The sequence below is a fragment of the Euprymna scolopes genome, chromosome 22 (genome assembly GCF_053919585.1).
Source record: "Euprymna scolopes isolate OS-2025 chromosome 22, ASM5391958v1, whole genome shotgun sequence".
Taxonomy (NCBI): Eukaryota; Metazoa; Mollusca; class Cephalopoda; order Sepiida; family Sepiolidae; genus Euprymna; species Euprymna scolopes.
Genome location: NC_136503.1, coordinates 38,953,854 through 38,963,621, shown reverse-complemented (window position 1 = coordinate 38,963,621; position 9,768 = coordinate 38,953,854).

Genomic DNA, 9,768 nt, shown 5'->3' with positions numbered 1-9,768 from the left:
TTTTTCTTAAATTACAAGATGTCATGACCTTTACTTATTTCGAGTTTGACTCTGACTAGTAAGATTGGGTTAATTATTTACGTTAAAAATGCCTTTAAATTGCAAACTTATGATTTGATTAATTTTGATTTTACTTAAAATTGTAAGATCATGCTTTGTTTAATTTTATTTTTGCCTAAAGTTGCAAAATACGATAATTATTTCTTTTAGAATTGCTGCTGCTAAAAAAAAAAAGGGCAATTTTACAGATTTAAAATCGTAATTCTCATTGCAGACTAAAGATATAAATTCCTGCTGTATTTAATTTAATTTTAATTATAAATTTTCAGCAAAGCATTGTTGCTAAACTTGGGTTATTGTCAACCTCGCATTTATTTTCTTGCGCCATTTTGAAATAAGGGTTTTTCTCTTCTTCACAATCATTTACTGCAAGCCTGTATTTGAATATTCATTAGAGTATGGAGATTATTTCTTTTCAAAAATGATTTTTTTTTCCTTCAATTATTAATTTAATTGCCTTGCTTATTTGAAATTTTTAAAAATTGTTCTATTTGAGGGGGATTAAAATTCATACTCTCCTTTTAATTATTCTCGTTTGTTCCATCTTGAGGATATTGTTTAGCAGACGTTTTTATAATTCCATCTCTCCCTTTCACGTTAATTTCGTTGTTGCTATTTTACATTAGTTCCTAGCTTATGTGACCTTTCTAATTATCATAATGGCATCTTCTAAGGATTTATTTGCTAAGATTGAAACTAAAAAGTGACATATTACGAACATAGTGACATGGCTAAAAGACAACAATCCATCCCTGACCTCTACCGAATTGAATGCAGTGGATATTGGAAAATGGTTGGGTGAATTGGATGACCTTTTGGATCAGATCATTATAAAGTTCTCCCGGAAGAAAAAACTGTTGCTTTGTCAGGAGTCAGTACAATTTTCTTCCAATATCAGAGAAGAATTGCATAAATTGAAGTCTGATCATGAGGTTAAAAACCCAGTATCTTTTCAGCCTTTAAGGTTGGACTTGGAATGTCTATAACTTTGTGGGTCTCCATCGGCCGACAAATTTGAAATTAGAACCTTCATCAGAAGATTTGAATTCTGTACTACCAATTTAGGGGAAGAGGATAAATTGCTTCTCCTTAAATCTAAGTTGAAGGGGAAAGCCTATAACTTGATTTCAAATATGGATGTTTCCTCTGACAATTGCATTGTTGCTTTCTATTGTTTAAATGAAAAATTTCTGAATCTTTCCCTTATCAAGGATCGAATTTTGAAGGAAATTATTCCTCAAGCAGTGCAGATAACAGAACTGAAAGAACTTAAAACCTTTGTGGAACAAGTTAAACTGGACTTGTCTGAATTGGACAAATTTTTCTGAATGGATTTTTTTCACAGAAGGCTCTACTTCTGGAATAATGGTTGCTCACATCCTGTTCCACTAATTCCCTGTTAATGTCAGAAGGGAATCAATGTCGAGAATGAAAGAACGTTATCCTTTGGTCTCATCTATTACATCCAACCTTTTTAGATATGATAGAATTTCTACAGGTAGCGCCTTTGAATATAAAGAAGCAGGAAAGTTGCCCGCCAAAACCGACATTTTCCTTTTCTTCTTCATCAGAAGTTCAACCCAATATGGCGGCCAGCTCCAGTTATGAGACCATTAAGCATGAAAAAGGTATGGATCCCTCAAAACTTCTTAATAATACTGGTGAGCAATATAAAAATTGTAAATTGGCAGACCATGCAGTTATTATTTTATATAATAATATTATTTTTATGACTTGAAGGTTCTACGAACTAAAGAGCTTCAAATATTTTGGTAATCACTTGGATCAAAAATGTAAGTGTAAGAAGGGATTTCCTAACTCATGCATTACTTGTGGGTTTAGGACTCACTTCTCTGTAATGTGCCCAAAGACACCAAAGTTCTTTGTAAGAAGGACTACCTTATCTGATCAGGATAATTGTATATTTCTTGTGACCAGAGTGTGCTTGAAAGGAAAAGGACCTTCAGTGTTATTCTATTGCATTTTGGACACTGGAAGTAAAAAATCTTTTTTTTCTCCCAGGCTATTTTACAGGAATTGAAATCTAGGGGAAAATTAGTACCTAGATCAGTAGTAATGCCTGTGAACACCTTTACTGGAACGAGGTCCATGGACCTCCTGGAGCTCAATGTCTCCATAAAATTGTTTTCACAGAAACCCTTTCCTTTCATTGCCTTATTCACAAACAGTCTTAACTTTAAATTTCAAGTTAACAAATTTGACAAGATTACATCTAAAATAATGGAGGCAGGTTTTCGTCTCTGTCACAGCTATAAGGATTTAAATGGCAATGTGCTTCGTGGTTTCATCGGCTTGGACTTAATCCAGCAAATAAAAGAATTCCATATAGTTAAATTCTCAATGGGACAGCTTGAAAAATTTTGAATAGAATTATCCCAGTTAGTGAGACGAGAGTAATTTTTTGAAGCCCAAATCAAATAAAGAAACTCTGACTGAGTTACCTCTCTTTGATTGAGTTTGCTGATTATTGCCTCAATGTGTCTCCTATTTGGTTGAAAGTGTGTTGAATCCTGTGCCCTCTTATTCAGGCAAACTTGGACCGTTTTTGCAGAATCTTCCGTCGAGTGCGAAATTGAAAATATTCTTTCTCTCGATTCCATCAAAATCGATGAGAGTGCTAAACTGTCTTCATATGATGAAGTGAAGATAGCTAAATTAAAACAACCATTGTGCTAAAAGATGGGAAATATTATGTGGATCTACACTGGGACTTTGAGAAGTTATCTCGGGTTAATTCTAATTATGTGCCTTCCCTAAAAATTATGCAAAGTGTGGCAGATTCTTTAGAGAAACAAAGTTTATATAATCAATATTTATGAGTGTTCAAAGAATATTTTTTTTTTTTTTTTTTTTTTTTTTTTACAAAAGGCATCACCACATTATCAAGGCCCAGAGGCCACTCAAGGATAAGGGTTAAAGAGTGTACAGTAGAAATTGGTCAATATAGTAATCATTAGTAATGAAAATTTGGTAAATTTAATAACTTATATGGAACGGCTCATCAAGAACTTATTTACTTTAGACTTGAACACAACCATATTGTAGTCAGCCGGAAAGCAGGAAAACGGAAGACAATTCCACAGGCGTGCAGTTCTAAGAAAGAAGCTTTGTTCATGGAATCTATGTTTAGGTTTAGGCACAGATAAAGAGTGGGGGAAATTATTGATAGTGTTTACAGCTAGACGAGTATGAACAAATTGATATCGTTGAACCTTTCTCTGTTACTCCTGGAGAGTATAAAAAATATTGTTGGACCCCTCATAAGCCCGTTATTAAGGAGGGCTTTGGTGTCACCACAAAAATCTGTCCCATTTTTAATTGTTCCTTGAAAAAGTGGTGGTGGGGGGTCCATTAATGATGCAGCGTATGCTGGAGTGTACTTGACAGCACAACTGCTTGACATTCTATTAGCCTTTAGAAAAAATAACTGTGTCCTTTTGGGAGATCTTCATCAGGCTTTTTTCTTCTTTTTTTTTACATAGGCGTCACAACTTATCAAGGCCGAGAGGTCACTCAAGGATAAAGGTTAAAGAGTGTACAGTAGTCAAAAGGACAATATAGTAATCGATAGTAATGGAAGTTCGGTAAATTTGTTAACTTAAGTGTAACTGCTCATCAGAAACTTGTTCACGTTGGACTTGAAGACAACCATATTATAGATAGCTGGAAAGCAGGAAAATGGAAGACAATTCCACAGGTGTGCAGTTCTAAGAAAGAAGCTTTGATCATGGAATCTACGTTTAAGTTTAGGCACAGATAAAGAGTGGGGGGGGGAATTATTGATAGTGTTTTCAGCTAGACGAGTGTTTCTTGTGAAAGTTTGGCGAGGGGGGGACCATAGATTGAAGCTCAGTCGAACACTTTCCATGAAAATAACGATAAAACAGAGACAAACTCGCAACATCTCTTCTGTGAGAAAGAGGTTGCAGCAAAGAGAAAAGGATATCTCCCATGAGGCCACGAAGTCTATTTTGAACCCTATCAAGGCAGGACAAGTCCTTTCTAGCAGCTTCTGCCCAAATGTGGCAACAGTATTCCATCATTGGACGTACCTGGCTCTTATATAGATAGAGAATTGCATCAGCAGTGAGATATCTACTGGATCGATAGAAGGATCCAGGCATTTTTCCAGCGGCCTTGGCAACAGATTTGATGTACGTATTCCATTTAAGATCAGGAGTAAAGGTCAAACCCAGAAGCTTGTCAAAACTTGAGGCCTCCCCAAGACGAGAGCCATTCATTTTAATTGATGCCAGATGGGGATCAGAACGTTGATGATGTAAAGATAGAAGCTTAGTTTTAGATGCATTAAAAGTAACCAGCCATTCGTTTCCCCATTGTACAACGTGATCAAGATCAGAGGAGAGAGAATTGGAGAGAACTTGGTCGTTTACTGTCTTAGATGTGCTACCATAGATGGCAGTGTCATCAGCAAAAATGTCTACAAATGATGTAAGAATGTGATTTGGAAGATCATTAATATAGATCAGGAAAAGAGTTGGGCCCAGGATGGACCCCTGAGGGACTCCAGCATTAATCCTGTGAGCTTCTGATTTTTGCCTATCAACTATTACTCTTATGAACCTATCAGAGAGAAATGATTTAATAATTGAGAAGACATTTCCAGATATACCATAGTTCGAGATCTTGTGAAGTAAACCTTTATGCCATACCCTATCAAAGGCCTTTGATATGTCAATAGTAATTGCCCTATAGAGGTTGCCTCTGTCGAGAGATTCGCTAATCCTATTGTTACATGATAAGGGCTGTCCCTTTTTCATGTAAGTATAGAAATAGAGAGATTAGTTAAAATGAAAATAAAATGAGAGAAAGCAGAAATCGAACCTTGGATATAAGTTTTAAAGAACAATAGGTTTAAATGGAATGTCCAGTAAATTGTTAATTCTGATGAAATAAATAATAAATAAACTATTCAATTGTTAGAAAGAATGTGGATAATAAAATATGGGTTAAATAAATTAGATATGTAGGTTGAATTCCTTTGTAAAAACATCAAAGAAAAAATAGGTTATTGGGAAATCATAATCTCGGAAACGTGCAAAGTCGCGCATGTTGGTGACACGTGAATTTTGCTCACGTGGCCAGACATGCATGGATGTCTCAATATAGGAAGTGAGAGTTAGTTAGTTAGGGGAACAGTCAGTGAGAAACGCAGAGAGGGTCTGGGAATTCGAACGTCTAGGAAGCGAGACGATCACTTTGAAACTAAAATGTGAAGCTTTGAATTCTTGATGATGGAAACCACGGCCGGTCATGAAGAAATAAACCCATTATGTGTTTTGATAAAAACGTCGTCTTGTGTTTGTGATTCTTACAAAAAGGTAAAGTGAAAATTGTATTATATGTCTATATATCTGTGTTATAAAATGTCATTACATACACGTCTCGACATCTCATATCCACAATGTGAATCTACATCATATCTACACTAAGACTGTCTGAACACTATCTCCTTCACTCTAAGAGCTTTCTTCTTCTACACGTCTAAGGAATGGACATTTAATATATAAGAATCGTAATAACATGAACAATCTCTCATAACATGAACAATCTCTCTAAGTCTCTCTAAGTCTCTTACAACAACATCTCTTTATCTCTAAGACTCTCTTTTAATGAAACCCCTATATGTAACACTATGAGATATAACTGTAAGCACATCTGCTGTAGATCTAGCAGAACAGAAACCATATTGTGTCTCACTAAGAAGGTTATTTTTGCTGAGATGGTTGATTACTTCTTTATTTAACACAGATTCCAGCAACTTACTCATGACGCACAAGAGACTTATTGGCCTGTACTGAGATGGGGATGAACGATCACCTGAATTCTTAAATACAGGGCATACTGATGAGATTTTCCAGGATGATGGGAAGCAATTTTCCTTAAGACAACGTTTAAACAGTTTTGTAAGTATGGGCGCTAGTTCTGGTTGGAGTTTTTTGAGTACTATAATTGGAATACTGTTAGGGGCGGTTGCTTTACTGGAGTCAAGGTTTTTGATTAGCTTGGCAACATCACATACAGATATTTGTATATCACATAGTGTGTTTTCTGATACAGGAGGAAATATTGGGGGTTGGCAGCCTTGGTTGCAAAGGGTAGAATTAGCTGCAAAGTTCTTGGCAAAGAGTTTGGCTTTGTCTGATGCTGACGAGATTAACTCAGGTCCATTGATGATAGTTGGGATAGAGCACACGCTTCTGTTCAGGATTCTTTTGCTATTTGCCAAAACTGTAGAACTGCCTGCAAACTGAGCAGGGCAAGGACAGATTCTATTTTTTTCTTAAAGTGTATGAGAAATTGTATACCTAAGTTACATGCAGAGAGATATAACTCGGATGTAATTTTCTCTGTAATTTCTAACAATTTTTATGTTGATAATTTAGTCACTACTGATCATGATTACAACTCACTCTTTTCTGTTTATGATACTGTCCATAACAGATTAAAATTATTATTGTTTGTTGAAGCGTTAAACGTACATAAAAATAAGAATGTATGTTCGCTAACGGAGCTCTCCACATTTTTAATAGAGTCGCCCTTTAAAGTCCTGTATTTACAGTGGAAACTTTTATGATTAGGTCGTCCACAATTATAGCAAATAATTTTTATACTTTTCTTAGGAGAAAAATTGTTTTTGGCAAAGTTTCGGTTTTTATTTCCGGCATGGGTATAATTTAATTTTAGTGTTTTTATGTGTACATTTTTAAATTTCATGATATTTGTAGATTCGTTTTTTTCTGTGATCATTTTTTCAGTTTCCTCGTAACTTCTGAGTGCTAACTTGAATTGACTAAAAATCATGGGTTTTTCTTTCTGGGTTATCACGGTGGTAAATGGCTTGAAATCACTCGGTAATCCCTTGAGGACCATGGAAATTAACAGACTGTCGCTAATAACTTCACCAGACATTTTTAAAGAAGTTGCAGTCGTTTCAGCTCTTATAATATAATCTGTAATGGTTTCGGCTTCCATTCGTTTTAGAGAAGTCAGTTCAGTATATAAAGAAATAATTTTGAGTTTTCATGCTGAGTCCATAACCTCTGGAAGTGTAAACCATGTTTAGTTTAAGAACAGTTTCCAATGGTTCATTGTTCTGCACAAGTCCTGGGAGGTGATTGGTTTGCAGTAGACAGTTCTCGAGTTGGAATCCATAGAGCAAAAGATTCTTCCCGTGTTTTCATGAATAAAACATATGCGAAATTGCTACAGAAAGGGTTAATTATGGAGCAATTCTGGTTTCTGATTGGTTGGTAGCAGAACGCGAATTAATTTGATTCGTCAGTTCCTAGAAGCATCGTTTATAAATAGAATCTCCCGACTGTGCGGGATCATACCCCATTACAGTAATAAATATTGTAACATATATATAAACATCTTATTATTGAAAATTAATTTAAATTTTCAAAAAAAAAAAAACATTATAAACCTGTAAACAAGGTATACAGTATTTTTAATTACCCGACAAGGAGATCAAATAAACTTGAAAGATGTTAATCTGCAGTTTCGAAAAATGTAATTCTTCTCATCAGAGGAAAGAGGTTTGCAAATTATACAAAAAATTTTGCAGGTTAATGCATTAGGAGAAACTACAAATATTAATTATATATATGCATACATTTATTTCTCACAAAAATAGTTTGTCAAAGAAAACCATACATGATACATAAAAAGAGAGTGAAAATTGCAGGTATAATTAACAATGAAAGAGTACAAGGCAAACGTCCCTATGAACAATCAAAATAAACATATATTGCCAGGGTAAACACATTTTTAATAAATACATGGAATATGTAAAGTATTGTATGGAAAATATTTCTTATGTGAATACTGCAACAAGCAGGAAAAAGAGCTGAGATGGCTGAAAGAAACATCATTGAATATTGTGGTGACTAAGGACTAAGTGGCCTACAGAAAAGAAATAGTGACTGCGTACAAAGGCTAACCTGAAACATGCGTGAATATGCAAGGTATATGCTTTAGCAGTGCAAAATAGTTATAAGGAGAGTGCATTTCTTTTTCTTGAAAGAAACATTCTTGGACGCCACATAGCTAATGTTATGCGTCTGGAATGTTGGTAATATTATTTAAGAATTATTTTGTAGTTTCAAAGTTTCAGCATTTTTGTTTTGGTTGCCACTCTTCTTGTTTGAGAGCTCATGCTACCACTTAATTGAATTGGAACGAATACTGCTGCTGCTGCTGCTACTTCGACATAACAACAACAAAAACAACAACAACAACAACAATAAAATAAATAAATAATAATAATAATAATAATAATAATAATGTGTGTGCCAGACAAACTGCTGCAGAGGTAAAACATAAAAAAGCATTACAGGGAATGAAGAACACTGAAGCCGCATATCAACAAGTTCTACATCCCCATCACGCATCCCCTTCGATTGTCCCATCACCGTTTCTCCCTCAAAAAAAAGTGTGAAACCAAATAGCCGAGAAGGATCAAGGAGGATGGAAAGACCGAGGAAAGAGCACTGACCAGACCTCTGCTTGACAAGCACGAAGAGAACTGGGACCTTGGGGAGGCTTAGTGCCACTCAAATTTCAGTATAAACCAATGCTCGCTGCCAGCGAGAAATCAATGGTGAGAGGCTGTTGCAATAAGGCAAATTTATTTGCAAATGTTATCGAAGGAGGTGGGGAGTGCTGGACGTCTGGGGAGACTTGTTGTCACTCAGCTTACAGGGAACACCACAGGTTTCCAATCAGATCTTTGATGACCTGTGTAAAAGCTCAATGTGAGCCAATAATAATAATAATAACTAGCAGGACCTGTGGAAATTCCACAGTGGACTCTTTCATATGTAATATATTGATGTTGGCATTTTTGTGGATGTTCAGCGTAAATGGAGACACCCTGATTATTGTAGTTCTTTTGTTAAAACTGCAAAAGTATATATCTTAGCTAGCAGGGACGCCCGGCATAGCCTGGCTGTAAAATTTTAATTTATGCAGATTTCGTATATATTATTATAAGAGTCAATTTTCAATCCATTCTTATATATTATAAACCTATGATTTCAAAAATAAAAAAGTATATATCCATATGGCTTGGGTGCATCAGCTTGAATCGAAACCGAAACCAAAACTTATGAAGAAAAAAGAATGTAGGTATATATAACTTGAGTTCTTTCAGCTATAATCGAAACCGAAACCAAAACTTGTGAAGAATTCTTGGTAAAATTATTTATTACAAGAAATGGACAGGCATAACAATTAAACAACAGACACTTGGAAAAAGAAAAAAAATGTGATACAGAAAATAACACACACGCTATCATATTAATATATAGATTAAAATATGGTACTCATGCAGAGAGTGATCCAGACGTAACTCAGCGCACGCGCACGCCCGGCTTCCCTCGGAACATGACGTCAACAGTTGGGGTAAGCCGAGCGTTGCCAAGGAAATTAAGCTGTCTGACGTAACATAAAGCTGAGCCAACGACAATGTAGCCCGATGGTTTTCAACGCGACGTGCGTTCGCGCAAGTTGAAAATTCAAAGCAGCAGACGACAATTTGGAAGAGGAAGAAAAGAAAACAAATTAGTAAAAAAAAAAAGCTAACCATTTCGTACTTTCAGGTCAGAAAAAAAACAAAAAAAAACATGAATTTTACAACCTTAAGTGAGCAGCTGAAAACAC